Here is a 17,932-nt window from a genome sequence, read left to right on the forward strand (position 1 = left end):
GAACAAACCAGTCATAAGTTTTAGTCAACTTTTGCCTCACTGTACTTTTACATTTCTGTTTTCTCATCTTGTTCATCTAATTTTTGCATCTGTTAATTGAACACCTGATTATTATAGTAAATATTTCTATAATTATGAACTAAATTTGACTTTGTTGTAATATTTACCTATCATGATCCCTACTCTGATGACTTTCACACACATAGACCTCTATGCACATGACACAACATGCTACCTTTCACTACAGTTCCTATTCATGTCTGTCTCAAATAGTAGGTAAGCAGTTTCTGCTAGATTTGGGGAATATTCTCAGATTACTTTTTTGGCCATTTTATCCTTAGAATGCCTAAAATGTAGCAATTGAGTATCTACACAGTAACCATCACTATAGTAGTTTATTGCATATATCCTTATTGAAACCCCAGCAAAAGACATAGCTATTATTAGCACCATTTCAGAGTTGTAGAGCAAGGAAAATTAAGCTTCAAGAAGCCAAATAACCTACTCAAATTCACAAAATTGATAAGAGAAGTTGTGCCTGACTCCAGTGTCTCTAATCTTTCCACCATTCCTAGCTCAGGGAGAAAAAGAACAAATCAAAACCTGATGTATAGAACATATAACTGAATTTAGAAACTGAAGCTTTGCTGGCTGATAATTCCAGGTTCCATTATGAATGATGAGGAAGAAATGCCTTTAAATTCCCATCAAGTTTAAAATCTATATGTACAGCGGCATGGCAACAGCAAACTTTATTTTAATTTACTTTTATTTAGGTCCATCTCAAAGGATTTTGACATGAAAATAAATTCTCTAAAATTAAGCTGAGACAGAGTATTGAAATATAAATGAAGACACATTGGAAAAGCAATGGAAGTACAAAATTGATTTGTGCACTTCCATCTTTGGTTTCCCTTCATTAATTGTTCTGTCTACTCTTGTTTTTCACAGTATGCCCCACACCAAAAACTTTTCAGAATGTGCCTTGACAAAGATGGCACTTTTAGTACAGACCTATTCAATTCATAATAACGTGTCTCAAGATCAAACCTGGGGGAAGAGGATTGTGAGGGATGAGGTCTAATGAAGGTACTTTCAGGCTAAAGGGAGAACTGTATAGACAGAAAAAAAAGCCAGGTGCATTCAGCGTCAGGACAATGTATCAATGTGAAACAGACAGATTTTTTTTTTTCTGTGATCTTAAACACAGTATTGTGTGTGAGTAACTAGGTCCAATTCAGTCAGGAAGCCATAATCAAAAAGAGAAGCTGGAAAATGCGAGCTGAGTACCAGTAAAAAATGTGAGCATGGAATGAGGGAGACACCAACAAAGGTGGTCTGATAAATTCTCTAGAAACTGCAAGTATAATCACGCTCTTTCAAGTTTACATGTCTTTGGTGGAGTACCACTGACAGCCTGCAGCTGAGACCCTTTCATCATCGCTGACAGTATATTTGTGATCCTGCCATTGTCTCCCTGTCCAGACTCAGTTCTAACACAATCCTCCTTACACTTTATGCTGCAGCAAAATTGATCTGCTTAAAGTTCTCCAATGCATTTTCTTTTTCTCATATTATGACTTTTGCATATGCTGCTTTTTCTGCCTCAAATTCATGTCTCCTACCTATCCTGTCTCTGCCTTCCAGGGTCAGTCAAAAGTTTCCTCTACTGGGAAACCTTCCTGAGAATCATTCAGGCAGATATGAAGACTTCTATTCTCTGCTCCTAAGATATCTTATATTAATTTCACATACAGCAGAGATGGCATTACATTGTATCCGATGATGATATGACTGTGATGGGTCTACATCTGCCATATTCCTACCATACAAAGTATCATACTCTCTTGAAATAAATTTTTACCTGTTTGTCTATCCTCAGTTTATAGTTTAGTGTCGACTGACACTATGCTTCAATGCTCTCCTTCCTTTTCCTAGGACAGACATCACTAATCTATCTCAGCAGGTTTCTACTGAGACAGGAGACATGGTTTCTTAATCTTTCACAATCTAGCACTCAAGACAGGACTGTCAACCATAGTTGATGATCCTAACAGTCATCATAAATGGCCTACCAGTTAGGCCCAAACTACACTTTTTAATATTAACATATATTGTATACTTACTATGTCATTATGCTCTTTTATGTAAAGCTATTTGCTATACCTAGCCTAGAAAAATGCCAAACACGATTTTGCATTTGACTTATTAAATCCTGTGGTGATTACATTATTGTTTAATCAATATCTAATCAATATATCTTTCCCAAAGTTCTTTTTAATTTCTCTTCTTCCTGCTTTTCCCATAAGCACATTGATTCTTAACCAGTCATGTCTTAAAGGCACTCTCCATCACTTGCAAAATGGAAAGTTGCAAACATGTTTTAGACATGAGACATTACAATTTTCGACATTAATTTACTTATTAGTTGTATAGAATCTTTCTTCCAAGGCCAGTGGGAAGACCATGGAGTTGCCAGAACATCAGAGCAGTAAAGAATCCTCTACGACAGCAGGGATGTGTTCAACTGACAGATTGCCTCCTTTCTATGGATACTGTGTGCATGCCATTTAAAAGTTTAGCGTATTCCTAGATGGTAATCAAAACTCTTGTCCAGCCCCATGTCTAGATAGATGTTCTAAATAGCCAGCCTTAAGATGACATCTCTGAATTTGTGCATTTTAGAGTGAGTAGGTAAGGCCTGTGCATGTGATCTGTATAAAAAGGGCTCCTCTGCTTATGGACAGTCTTGATGTGGGGTTGGAATGCATTGTCCCTAGACCACGTGATTTTTCTTATTTCCACTCTTGGGGGTGAATTTGTCCATAACTCCATGTTTGTCCTATTTTATGATGGCTAACAACCACCAAATAGCTAAGAAATTCATTTGTGCTCAGACAATGACCACCAATAAGAGGTCTTCAGAGAACTGATTTTGAGTATAATGTAGGTCCATTGCTTATATTAATCAGTGAACCAGTGATTCCTGTAATTCCCTCTGGTGTTTTAAAGACAAGGAAAAAAGATTACATTCACTACAGATGAGGTATAAAATCTGGAGGCTGCACCTTGTGCAAAGTGGAGATTTATATTCTTTTTCTTAAAAAGAGAGAATATATATATTTAATCTGGATTAATAAAATTACTTATCTCTACTGAGTAAAACCACTACATAATTACCCAACATGTTATCCAAATAGTTTGGTTTTGTAGCTAAAAAATATATAATTTTATAAATAAAGAAGATGCAATGTGGAAACAGATCATGTAAATTTCTGAAAGTTTGAACTACATATTGAATTTCATATATACTTCGAAGGGAGTGTGAATATGTTCTTTGAAAAGCAGAATTTTACTTTGGCCCATTGTGATTATCTTTCCCATTGATGTGCTCTCTAAAACTGTTTAATTATGTAGTTGTTAGAAGGTACATCCTGTTGCCTGGAGGAAAATGTAATTATTAGGCAATAATGCAAAGACACAATTCAGAATATACAATACCAAAAGGTTTTTATTTTTTCCCCCCCCACTGGATTGCCAGTGGGGCCATTTAGACACCAACTCATGTGATCATTACAGATTCCCTTTTGTCAGGACTATCTCCCTTGTTTCTTCCAAGTTTCTTCCTACTCCATCCAACACATACTTCTTGGTTTTCCTCACCTTACCCCTTTACCACGAGTTATTTTCAGCCACTTGGTTCTTTCTGTTTTTTTCCTTGATAGAGTCGAAAGTGTTTTCTGTCTTCAGTTTCCTCCAACATTATGTTTTTATAAGAAAATTTTTTCTTTTGCTAATATCCACCCCTTCTTATGGTATAAATCTGGTACAAGCATTCCTATAATCCAAGCTGTATATGATCCCAAAATTGGGGTGAGAGGAGAGAGAAGATAGGAATAAACACCTCAGAACAATATAAAACAACCCTAAACTTCTCCATCATAAAGTCTAGTAATAGCACTGATCACATGGAATGCATCCACTGTGATTAAGAAGCTATAGAACAGTTGTTTCTCCCTTATATCAATCATAGTATATTAATGTTTCTATGATTACAATATATTATTATTTCAACTACTTGAGAATATAGTAATGTTAATCAGTTTCAAGGTAATTCAATATCCTCTGTGATAAAACCAGCAATTTAAAAGTAGCTAGTGTCCAATAGGCACCTCTCAAACCTTCTGACACAGAAGTTAGGCTCTGATGGAATGCCATCACGTGGCAGCAGGAAATAGAACATTGATTGACTCTGAATTGGTGTTTCTCCCTGCTCTTGAGGATTGGCCAGTGCTCAAGAATAAAGAAGGTGGATATTTGGAAGCTTGGAGAGTCTGAAGCAATATATTTTCTAGAGAAAAATAAACATTTATTTTTTAATTTAGTTCAACAGAGTCATTAAGCCAAACTAGACAAGCATTTAATTAAGTAAAAACCTAAAATAATATCTTTATAGGATTTTTATCATATCTAAAGATATAAAGAAATAAACAATAAACCATGTACTAGTCACATCAATTTTTTTTAAACAAGGAAATAGAAGGGATAGAATGATTCACCTTATTTACACGGATAAGGAAAGTCAAAGGAACAAACTCATTGTCCGACGTATATATAGAAGTCAACTGGGTATACAAAGCAATAGAAGAGGAAGGCATTTGCTAATTGCACGTCGTGGGGATAATAGGTTCCAAGGTATAGGTATGGGAAACATCAACTTGCACTGTGTGGATTCTGAATTATTTGAAAATGAAGTAAGGAATGGACAGCATATGGAAGTATTAGAAAATGTGTTGAAGAAAGGATTATGATGAGAGAGAGACAGAGACAGAGACAATATGGAAATTAGGTGGGAGTCAGGGTGGTATAAACTTTGGGCTTTATTCTTTATACTGTTGTTGATGGTGATGATCATAATCATTGGTTGCTATAGAATTATTTGCCTAAAGAAATTCTTCCTGGAGAAACAACATGGTGGAGAAACAAGATGGTGGAGCTGTGATTGATGTTGAGTGGGGACTGTTATATCTCATGTCTTAGACTTGACCAGTTCCTTCCCTCTCCAACATCACCGCCATGCAAAATCTCCCACTAACTATCCCAGAAGCATTTCCTCAGATCTGTTAAACTTCTTCAGAGCACAGTTTAAGACATCCTACAGAGTAAAAACATGTTCAGATTTTCAACTCACTGGAGAAAATGAGTTGAGGAAGGAAAAGAGAGAAATTAAAGGAATGTAAGTCCAGTTATTTTTTTAGAGAAGCCCCAAGGAAAGTTATTGATAATCTAAACAATAAAACCAGTGTGTCAGGGGTGGAAAGAAAAAGATGGATAATAAGCAACATGCATGGAATTTGTGATTTTTACTTTGGTGAAATTTTTGCAGTGGTGTATAAGAACTAAATAGAAGAATCTAGGCTATCTTTGAGGCTCCTGACTTGAGGTGACTGATAGTGTTACTAACTTACTTGTTTGCCCTGTAAGAGCTGAGCATTTCCTTTTGTTATTTTTTTGTTATTTTTCTGCCAAGAAAAATCAAAAATCACTTTACTGAATGCAACAAATTTTGCATATTGATTTATTTTATTTTATTGGAATACATTAAAAGGCTTCTTTTTATTGAGCAGAAACTGTTGTTCACCACAGATTCTGAAAAGATTGCCAGGAGGCATTTGTGTATTTAATGTTCCTTCAGTTCAAATATACTTAATCATAATTAAACTCAGTTGAATGGCTTTTAAAAGAAGTTAGCTGTTAATGTGATTGGCAGTTTTCTGTGCCTTTGACAACATCTTATGAAATAATGCCTGGGTGGTGTGCAACACTGACAAATGCCAAAATTTATCTTCTGTGATCTCTACCTAATGTAATGTGATTATGTTGAATCCTCTGTTTTCAAGAAGGCATGTTATTACTTCCCATTATCTAAATAAGAATGATAAATGTTCAAGGTTTTCATTAAGTATAAACAATCTTGAAATTAGTATTCTTCAAATACTTTTGTTAAAAATGAGGGTGAATATTGTTTTGTAGGAGAAAATAAACAGAGACACATGATACGTCATTTTTTCTTCAAAAGTGGTATTGTCATTATATAACAGATGTTTCAAATTCATAAAGAGGAGAAAGAAGATAGTGAGAAAGTGGTATGCAGACATTACTTTGGGGTCACAAGCCTGCAGCTTGCTTGTCACCACTAGATGACAACCTTGCATATTTGGTAGTCACTAGCTCTCTAGTTCTTTTCTGGTGGGACTTAGTATAATTCACCATATTTTCCAACATTTCCAAAAATAACATGAAAATATAAATACCTTTGAAAAAAGCTTGCATCACGGTTATTGGTTGTTCTCCATTATCAATGGTATTATTTATGTGAAGTAGAAATGTTTTCTCAGAATATTAGTACAAATAGATTTTTAATGTTCTCTACAGTTTTGAACAATTTGGTTTAATTTCTGATTTTTGTGTCTCAACAAACTTATTATGAACTTCCATGTGATTGCTTTTATAGGTAAGGTCACTTTCTGTGATGTTTTCAACTTTAATGCTTCTCAGCGTATACAGCCACAGCAGGTTGCTTTCTGCTTTGGGGAAAGAAATGTGACCAATAAGATGTTACTGAACCTACATAGCCACCTCTCTTACATTAGGCTTGAGTTCAAATGATGGGTAGTGATTAATTATGGAAATAATGACATTGCTTTTCTCACAACATCCAATGTAAAACCTGACCTAGGCTTTTTTTCATGCCTCATGCTGATTAGGCTTTGGATAAGAGAGAATTTAGAGGACACAGATAAGGCGCAAGTGGCCATGTTCTTTCTTTACAGAAGGGACACTAGCGTATACATTGATTTATTAATTCATCTACTTAGGAGGCCATTTTTCAGCAGCAGCCAAAAAAAAAAAAATCTTAAAGTCCTTCTGTATCAAAGGTCCTCAACTGGTGAGGGTTTGACCTTCTCCCCTCAAATCAAGGACATTTTTTGATCGTCACAACTGGAGAAGGATGGCAGCTAGTGGGTAAAGTCTGAGGATGCTGCTGAAAATCCTACAATTCACAGAACAGCCTCCCACAACAAATAATTATCCGACCCAACTGTCAGATAGAGCCATGACTGAGAAATCTGTTTCTATCTGCCTCAACTTTTCACTCCCAACGAAGACATGTTTGGCATGTTGTCTTTTAAATTCTCTTGTTGCCATGGTCCTGTGTGCTTGCGTGTGTGAGTGTGTGTGTGTGTGTGTGTGTGTGTGTGAAATAGAGATAGTATTTACTATATTTCTGGGTAGTTTTTGTGACATTTAAATGATAAAAATATCCAAAGCATTTAGAAGAGTACTTGGCACATGTTTTATGTACTTCCCCTTCATATTTCATTTCAATTATTAAATCTTTTTTTTTAAACAGAATATGCCTGTAGCTTAGGCCGTGTATTTTCTTTTTTTTTAATAAATTTATTTATTTATTTATTTATTTATTTTTGGCTGTGTTGGGTCTTCGTTTCTGTGCGAGGGCTTTCTCTAGTTGCGGCGAGCGGGGGCCACTCTTCATCACTGTGCGCGGGCCTCTCACTGTCGCAGCCTCTCTTGTTGCGGAGCACAGGCTCCAGACGCGCAGGCTCAGTAGTTGTGGCTCACGGGCCTAGTTGCTCTGCGGCATGTGGGATCTTCCCAGACCAGGGCTCGAACCCGTGTCCCCTGCATTGGCAGGCAGATTCTCAACCACTGCGCCACCAGGGAAGCCCTATTTTGCAGATTTTGTGTCGAGAGATGGAATTTATTTCCCCGTGCCTTGAATATGAGCTGGTCTTAGGATTTGCTTTGACTAATAGAATGTGGTAGAAATGATATAATTAGACTTTCAAAGCCAGAGCTGAAGATGCCTTACAGCTGTGGCTTCTGTCTCTTTGAACCATGACCATAATGCTGCAAATAAAACTGGGATGAAAGACCACATGGAGAGGGAGGCCAGGTAATCTCAGCCATTCTGGCTGTCCCAGCTGAGATCCCATGCATGTGATAGAGTCCACCTCAGAACATCCAGCTCCAGCCAAGCCACCAGCTGGTTGAATACACATGAATGTGTCCAGGTGAGACCAGCAAGAGAATTGCCCAGTCAACTCACAGAATCACGAAAAATTGTTGTTGTTTTAACATAATTAGTTTTGAGATAGATTTTACACAACAATAGATAACTGAAAATTATTTTCAAAATTAACCTACTTAATAAATGAAATATTTTAAAATATGGACAAGATAGAAGGGTATTTTAGAAAGGTGCTTTGAAGATAAAAATACTAATGACCCCTGGTTTTATAAACCTCCTTCTTTATAGGGTAGAAAAGAGAAAAAAAAAAGTACGTCATCAAAATGCAACTTGAGACAAGATTTTGACAGAAAGGCTTGGATTGAAAATGAAATGTACAATCATACTCTACATGCATATTTATATGCTTGTCACGACATAAATGCATATAGATAGCTATTTTCTAACATATATATATACATATAGGGTGTTTTGACAGATGTGACAGATATGTATACTTATATATCTATTGCTATTAGTGTTTTTTAAAACTAGTGTGATGGATGCTTATTTTCTGCATTTCATTATGTTTTAGTCATAGTATACCTGACGAACAACTGCATCATTTTTTTAAAATAAGCAAGCCGTTTTACTTCCCTGTTAACCTCTGACAGTGCAAAGTAAAATGATTCATTAAATACATACTTTATGATTATTTATGACATGCTAATTAGATGTATGATGTGCTAATTATTAAGAAAATGCACATCAGAGAATCTCCAGGTGTCTTTCTGCTGCCTCCTTTTCCCCCCAGGTGTAGTTGTTCTCCCCGTGGAAGAATGCTGGGGAACTACACCGTTTCTTCACTGCACTAAAAGAAGTTCAAGAATAAAATTCAAAAAACCATTATACGTTTTAGTTAAAATAGATAGCAAAAAGAATAAGAAAGTAAAACTAAAAGAAGGTTTAATGTAATGGGGAATTTAATATTCGTAACATTTTTTAAATGAAAAAAATGCATTTGTAATTTTTTTTACACAATACAAAGACTATAACCATAATGTTGCAAAAAGATAAAAGAAAAAAACCCTGCAAAAAGATAAGACAATGATATATCAACATATATCTGTAGCATAACACTTATTTAATTTATCTGTCTCTTCATTTGGTTATTTTTCCAAATTTAAACATAAATAGGTATGTTTAATTAAAAACATTACTAGTTTGTGAGTTGAGAAAAATGTAAAATAGATTGTTTTAAAAGCTTTTTACAAAAATATGCGTTACTTTAATATTGATAATAGTAGCAATAGAAACAGATAACGTTGATCATTTATATGTGCCTGGGACTCGGCTAAAATCTTTATCATCTCACATGGTTATCTGAATTCTATGAGTTTGGTGAACTATTTTAATGATTTCCTAACCAGTTCACCTACATCCACCCTTAACCCTCTCCAATCATTTTCATGTTTTAAGTGATCTTTCTGACACAAAGTTCTAATCATGTCAGTCCCTATCTTTGCTTAAAAAGCTTGTATTGCTTCCCATTATTCTCAGAATCAGGGCAAAACCCCTAGAAGTAGCCTCCAGAGTTAGATTTGGTCTGGCTTCTTCATAGCTCCTCAGTTTTACCTTTTTCAGTGTCCTCCCTTGCTTTCTGCATCACAACCATCCTGGTTTCCTTCAATCCTTGAGACTTGTCAGACATCCTCCTGCCCCATGGTATACTTTCACCTATTTCCCTCCACTGGAATTTTCTTTCTGTATCTTTGTCTAACTAATGCCTTCAGATCGCAACTAAAATATCATTTTCCCAAATGAACAAACCTAGATTTTCCTGACTTTCTAAACTTCCTATTATGTATACTCTTACATTCTTATAGACCCTTATAATTCTATTTTTAATATTAATAATTTTAGAAATTTTAAATTTATTTTTCTGATTACTTAATTAACGTTTGTCCACTGCAATGACTATAAGCTTCATGAAGCAAGACATTGTTTGCTATTATTCATGATCTTTTCCCCAATGGCTAGCAAAATATTTGGAAGATGATAAAGAATGAACAAATATTTCTTCAGTAAATACATACCTAAGTAAAAGAATGAATTAAATAATGAACACTTTTCTGTGGTTGGCTAGTAGTATATTTCAATCAAGTGTTATAAGTATTCTAACCCTTGTTTCTTCTCAAAGTAGAATTTAAATAGCATCTAATTGAAAGTGATATCAACTAAAGATTTTTGTTTTGTTTTAAAGATGGAGGAATTTTACAAAATATTGGTTCAGAAAGTTAGTGAGTGTCCTGGTAGAAGTATGGATGTAAATTCAGATTAAAACAAAAAAGGAATAGTCAATCCATGTTTTATGGATTTTTTCTTAAATTTCAGGGGAACCAGAGCTTAGGCTTTTCTAGGTAATGAGATATAAAACAAAGGAGGTTTTGGAGTAAAAATTCAAGGCTAGTTTATTGGCAACAGGTTTCATTAAGGAATGCAGCCCTTTGGAGTCAAGAATCTATCATTCTCTGATAAATATGAGATATTGTCCAGTTAATATGGAGTAGGAGTCCTAGTAAGATTGTAAAAGAGAAATTGAAAACCAAAGTCAGGGATAGAACATAAAATACCAATGTTCCCTGTTTCTTGGATTCTCAGAATATTTTGATGAAGCCTTTCAGGAAAATAAGATGAATCACTGCACCATCTATGATTGTGCTTACAAACTTCCGTATTTCATTGGTTTGATTGGTCACTAGCTAGTGGCTTGACTGAATCAACCCATTGTTTGATAGTAGAGACCTGTCAGTTTAGTAAACTATTAAACAAATTAGAGCATGTATTTCTGTCGCAGCATATTTCCTGGCCAAATAGAGGCTAGAAACATTTGGGATGGAGAAAATACTGGAAAATATTCACCATTGGCTTTAAAAATCAGCAAAATCTAGGAAAAAGTAAAGTTTTTTCAAGCCTTTCATGCTTAATTTCCCCTTCATCTTTGCCCTTGATGGTCTTAAATAGGTTGCTTTGCTGCTTTACCATTAAAAGTCTAGGTCAACTGAGAAATAACAAAGATAATAATAACTGACTGTCATCGTTACCTAAGAGAATATGGGTCCACCATGGGTGGTATCCAGGAGAAAAAGAAGGTGAGGTTTAAGGTAATAATTGAATGTTTGAAACATGTAAGCCAATGGAGATAATGTCATTATTTTAAAAAGAGAAAATACTAGGAGTCAAGTCTAGTAGATAGAAAAGTATTTGCAGAAGTGAATATTTGAAGATGCTGTGGCTGATTCCCAAAGGAGTATACATTTGGTGAGCATGAAAGATTGACAGTTGTAATTAGGCATGGACTCTGAGAGAAGAGTGGCAAGTTTCAGGAAAGAGATACTCTTCCAGGGAAAGGAAGAGTCAATATTTGATAAACTTCATTGATCTTAGATTGCCAGGCAGATGCATTGATAGCAATTCCCAGCTGGAATTTGAAAACATGAAATGTGAGATCAAAATGTTGACTCAAGTTCCACTATTCCCTATCCATATTGCCTTGGGCAATTATTAAACCTCTCTTTGTTTCAGTTTCCTCATGTGTAAAATAGAGATGAGAGTATATAGTAATGCTTAACTCATAGAGTTCTTGCTAAGGATATATTAGATAATGTTTGTAAAGTATGTACACATGCTTATCATAGTTTATGTCTATAGCAGAAGCTGTTCAGTTTCATTTATCTACACTTGGCCCTTGCTGTTCCTGAACACACCAGCGTGCAGGAAACTCTATTGCCTTTTTCTGTTCCCAGGAAAATGATTGGCTCTGAGGAGCAGTCCTCACCTAATGACTTGATAGGAATTTATGGTTAAGTACCCCATTTCATGGGGTAAATTAACTAGCAAATTTATGGCTCGGAGAAGGAGCTGATTTTTTATTGTCCTCATTCTCTACTGGACTTTGTGATATGGCTCAGAAGTAAACCAATTAGATATGCAACCTTCATATTTTTTCCAGGGAATTTTTTCTTAAATTTTTGTTGTTGTTGTTCTCGTCTTAGCCTGAGATCCCACTAAAAGAAGGCTCTGAACTGTTCTGAAGGGTTGCTGGTCATTTATCTAAGTAGATTATATTTTTCCTTTCTGCATGATCCTCCACTGTACTTAGTGGACATGAAAATTTCCCCAAACGATTCAGACAGATAAGGCTTACTTGGAACACTCACTTACTTGGGTGCCTCTAGAGGTGCAGTTAAAGCATGCAGAATCAGGAATACGTAATAACCAGGAATCCAGGTATTATCATTTACCTTATTGCTTGTCTAAACAGGGAAACAGGTCTAATGTTGTTACGTTAAAAAACTTTCGGGGTTCACAAGGGATAAGAACCTCTGACTAGGAGGTACTGAAGGAACAGGGAAAATAAGTGTTAATGATTGGATAGAAATTTGTCAAGAAGGGAAGTTTAAGAAGTAAGACACCAAAAGAATTGATAGCATATACAAAAGGCCAAGGTTTTTGAAAGTTTGTGTAGAATCCAGTGGGACGAGAACACAAGCACATGTGTTAAAAAGTAGAAAGAGATCAGGCTGGAGAGATGGATAAATTTGTCCTAAGTTCATGCTAAGGGAGTGGATCTCAAACATTAGCACACATAAGAAACACCACTTGGAGGGATGTTCATTGCAGTGTTATTCACAATAGCCAAGACATGGAAACAACCTAAGTGTTCATCCTCAGATGAGTAGATAAAGAAAATGTCACACACACATACACACACAACTGAATATTATTCAGCTATAAAAAGGAAGGAGATCCTACCATTTGGGACAACATGGATGAACTTTGAGAGCATTGTGCTAAGGAAATAAGTCAGAGAAAAACAAATACTGTAGTATCTCACTTATACATGGAATCGGAAGAAGTTGAACTCAGAAACAGGGAATTTGTTGCTACCAGGGGCTGGCTGGGGGCAGGGGGTGCAGGGAAATGAAAATATGTTCATCAAAGGGTACAAATTTCCTGTTATAAGACGAATAAATTCCAGCGATCTAATGTACAGCTTGGTGACAATAGTTGTCAATACTGTATTGAATACTTGAAAGTTGCTGAGAGTGCATCTTAAATGTTCTCACCACTGCCAACCAGCACAACAAAAAATAGTAACTATTGAGGTGATGGATGTGTTTACTAACCATATTTTGTAGTAATCATTTTGCAATATATTTACCTGTATCCAGTCATTTTGTTGGGCACCTTAAAGTTACACAATGTTGTATGTCAGTTATATCTCAATAAAGCCAGAAAAAAAATTTAAAAAGAAACAAGTCCTGGAGGGTTTGTTAGAACACAGATTGCTGAGTTCTACTCCCAGAGATTCTGATTCAGTAAATTGAGAATTTGCATTTTTAACAAATCCCTGATTGATACTGGTGCTCCTGATCCAGGGGCAAGACTTTGAGAACCACAGTGCTAAAGCAATATTTACATTTTATCCTGAAGATATTGATACTGACAGATGTTAATTTTAATCATGCTCTCCAGAAGCATATGGATTATTTCTAATCCCTCTTTTACCATATCTTCAAGATTTCAAAACTGTTTTTATGTGACAGCTAAGTCCACTTTCATCCAGGATAAATTTAGCTTGTTCTGTGAAATATTCTTAGAGCCCACAGCTATCAGAACACTTACTATCCTGAGAATGCCCTAGTTTATTTTAAAATATGACTAAATAGAGTGCCAAAAGCGTAACCTGCTATTTTGCATGTGATATGGCCAGGAAAGATTGTGAGGATATGAAGTTTGCCTTTAGACAGACCATATGCTCTTACTGATGTTGCCTAAATGTGTATTATCTGATTTAGCAAGAACAAACTACTATTTAACATCATACTTGTTTCCACGAAATCCCTGGGGATTTCCCTCTGCAGGGGATTACTTGATGGCAATTAGGAGGTGAAAAAGTAGCTTTTATATTTATGATAACAAATGGTTTTGTTTACATCTATATTTCCAACATGTAGAGAAATGCTTGGTGCGTGGAAGATGCTCAAGAAATATTTGCTCAGTGAATTATTGAATGAATAACATCTCACATGTTTGCAAATTTCAGCATGGCATTTAAACAGTATATAAAAATTAGATTTTTACCCCTAAGTGTTGCTGTAAGCAATGGCTTCATTGAAAGCCCCACTGCATCCATACCCCTTTCTCATTCTACTCATACAGATTCTTACACCAAGTATATTCAAAGATTCTGTCTCCTTGCTTCTTAGATGATAATCATAAAAATAATAGAATTTGGCAGCCATCTCAAGTATTCTGTTAGATATATTAAAATGTCGATGATTTAGGTCAGTGATCTGGCGTCTCTATATCTTTCTCCTTGGTCCTAAATATAGACCCTAAGTAAAATGAGTATGTTAAGAAAGTGAAAGTAAAGGAACCAGCATTATGTGTGTTTGTCTTATATCAGGCAGATTTAAAAATTCTTATTTCTCACAAGAATATGTGAAAAATATTTCTAGTCCCAACATATTAATAAGGAAACTGAGATTGAGAGACATTAGGTAGATTAGTCACAGTAATATAACTATGAAGGAGAGGATTTGAGTGGAAAGAATAAGTAGATTAAAGATGCATTCCTGTCATCTATGTCTTAACTAGTATGAATAGCCCATCTATCCAACAGGTTATGAATGGCTATAAAAATAAAAATGAAAATAAGAATACTGTATTAAATAAATGAGCCTGTTGGTGGAAAACCCTCTGTCTTTATTATAAATACTCTATGAGTAGAGACAGTTGTTAAAATTTGGGGAACAATATTTTGTAAACCTTATTACAGCTTGGTGCTCTACTAGACTCAGAAAAGGAAGATGAGTACAATGTGTTTAAATAGGTGAATGGAGAGACCTACACATAAAATAATTAGATGTTGTAAATAAAATAAAAAGCAGAAATGAAACTGGAAGAGGTAAGAGTTGGAGGGGAATTAACAATTATAAATCTTAGAAATTATTTTATATATATTATATATTGTATATAACATAAATATAATTGATTATATAATTGTATGTAACGAGTAACTCTGAATAGTTAATGAGAAAATTAGTGATTTTAAAGAGCGTAGTGAAAGGTGAACTTATTTGCAAAGCAGAAATAGAGACACAGATGTAGAGAACAAACATATGGATACCAAAGGGGAGGGGGGGGTGGGATGAATTGGGAGATTGGGATTGACATATAGACACTACTATGTATAAAATAGATAACTAATGAGAACCTACTGTATAGCGCAGGAAACTCTGCTCAATGCTCTTTGGTGACTTAAATGGGGAGGAAATCCAAAAAAGAGGGGATATAAAGAGAGTAGTGAAGAATTCGTCCAGAACTCAACTTAAAAAGGCAAAGAAATATTTTAAAAATCTGAATGAGAAGTTTAGAGCAATGGAGGACAGATTGCAAATTCCAAATCTATCTGTTAAGTGTTTCAAAAAGAGGAAACGGAAGGAAGTATATAAAAGCAACATTTAAGAAGAGATATAAATTTGTGTTTCCACAATTGAAGGAAGGCATTGGTCTTTAGCTCACAGAAACTGACTGAATACAATGCAGCATAAATAAGAATAAATTGTAGCCTAGACACATCCTAGTGAAACCACAGATTAGTGACAATCTTAAAATCCACAGGAAATTTGGGGCAGATTATTATAAAGTTAAGTAGACTGACAACAAAATTCTCATCAACAGTAAAAGATGCCAGAAGATAACAGGGTTATATCTTTAGAGCTGGGGAAAAATAAGATACAGATTAGCTAGTTTACCCTTAATTTTGAAAGATAAAGGCATTTTCTGAGTTATATAAAAGACATCCGTCCAGAAATCCTTACATAAAGAATATTTAATCGTACACTTGAACAGGAATAAAAGGGAATCTAGAAGAAAATCAGAGAAGTTTGGATAGAGCTAAGCAGAGCTAAATACATTATTTTTTTTTTATGTTTAAAAAAAGGTTAAAGTTTTAGATAACAGTAACAAGCTGGAAATTTCCCGGTGATGGAAATATGCTAAAATATGTGTCATGTTTTAATCAAGCTTAGAAATACTAAATAGCTAGGTTTGTTAGAAAGATTTATAAATAATCATATGTATATTTTTAATGTAAGTTATTCGTTAAAGAATAGAAATTTAAACTTTAGATGGAAATACAGAAGAATACTGAAAATTTTAAATGAACAAAGATGTAGGAGAAAAAATGGGAAAAAACTATGCAAACACTAAACAAACACAACTACTATGACAATATTAATGTCATAATGATTGAATTTTAGAAAAAAGCATTAAATAGAGATGAAAGAGGTGAAACTCCTATGTTCACTAATGGTAAATTTTTAAGTTGTATATTTATAAACTAGAAATACTGTTAGGGAGTTAAAATGAATAAAATATATCAACATGGCTAATAATCCCATATAATGCCGTGCATTTAAAAAGGTAGCTAAATACTACACACAGTATTTTATAAAGTTAAAAGCATTCAGAATACCAAGAGTATGTGTGTACATGCTTGAGAATGATAAACGCCAAATTTAGAGCAATGGTTACTCTGCAAACAGGGACTCTCATAAAATTTTAATTACAAAAGATTCAAAAATACACTTATAAACCCTTAGAAATTAATATATAGAAATAAAAGTCTAATAGAGCAGATGGAGATAAAATAATAAAATCTATTTTAAGAACGAACACCTTGTGAATATAGGAGTGTGCGTGTGTGTGTGTGTGTGTGTGTGTGTGTGTGTGTGTGTGTATGTTGTGGATGGGGTAAGGGGACATTTGCTATTTGAATCTTCAGCTCATGTCTCGCCACCGGAGACTAGGACACCAACCCATAATTAGCAATCCAGGCCACTAGGCAGACGAATGAGGACATTGATATGCGAAACTCCTTTCTTTAGAGGTTTCAGCTCTCAGAGGCAATGACTTGAGCTTTGTCGGTCTTGTTCAGCCCTTTCCTAACCCTCCTTCTGCTCTGATTATTCTCTGCAGCTCAATCCCATCAGTCACCCTCCTCACGGAGCTCCCCGGCGATCACACAAACCCAGTTTGCATCTGTCAGGCTCTGCCTGAAAAAGTCTGAATTCATGCAAATGTCGCTTCTCAGCCTGTAAAACCCAGAGAGGGGCTCTCTTATTCAACAGATGGGCCACAGGCAAATCGTGAGAGAAGTGGCCCTGGCCTTTTCCCGTTTCAGTAAAAGGAAATTTTAGTAAGTCACTCTTACCTCCAAAAGCTTTTTTAAAAAAAATTTTCAGTGGCACTTACTAACTCAGATGGTTTATATATAGAACAATGACAGCCTTATTCAGATGATATCAGTAGAGAAGTAACATGGTAGTTAGAAAAAGCTCAGACTTCAGCACCGAATCAGTCACTTGACGGTGGATTTGGGAGAGATGGCTTACCTCCTAAACTGCCTGCTCTTCAAATCTTACTGGTCCTGCCCAGATTGACTTTGTTCCACCCCCTAGGCACGTCTTGCCCCAGACTCCCCCCTCATTTTGTTTCCCAGCCACAATGGCTTACATTCCCTTTTTTGCTGTTTCTTTCCACAGTGTCTTGCACAAGCTTGAGGCTCTGCCTGGAATGAGTCCAATCCTAAACCCCACTCCACTTCACTGTGTTAATCTCTACTCTTTCTTCAGATTACACTCACTCATCACTTTCTCAGAGGTGGCTCACTAACAAGTTAAATTTCCTCTGTAATATATCCTCAGAGCAACATGTGCATCTAACAATATTGCAAAATTACTTTTATTTCTGTGCTTATTTTATTAAAGCGTCTACCATGTAATAATGTAAAGCTGGAGTGTAGGGACTATGTTTATTTTGTGCTTCCAG

This window comes from Balaenoptera physalus (genome assembly GCF_965194825.1).
Source record: "Balaenoptera physalus genome assembly, chromosome: 19".
NCBI classification, from domain to species: Eukaryota; Metazoa; Chordata; class Mammalia; order Artiodactyla; family Balaenopteridae; genus Balaenoptera; species Balaenoptera physalus.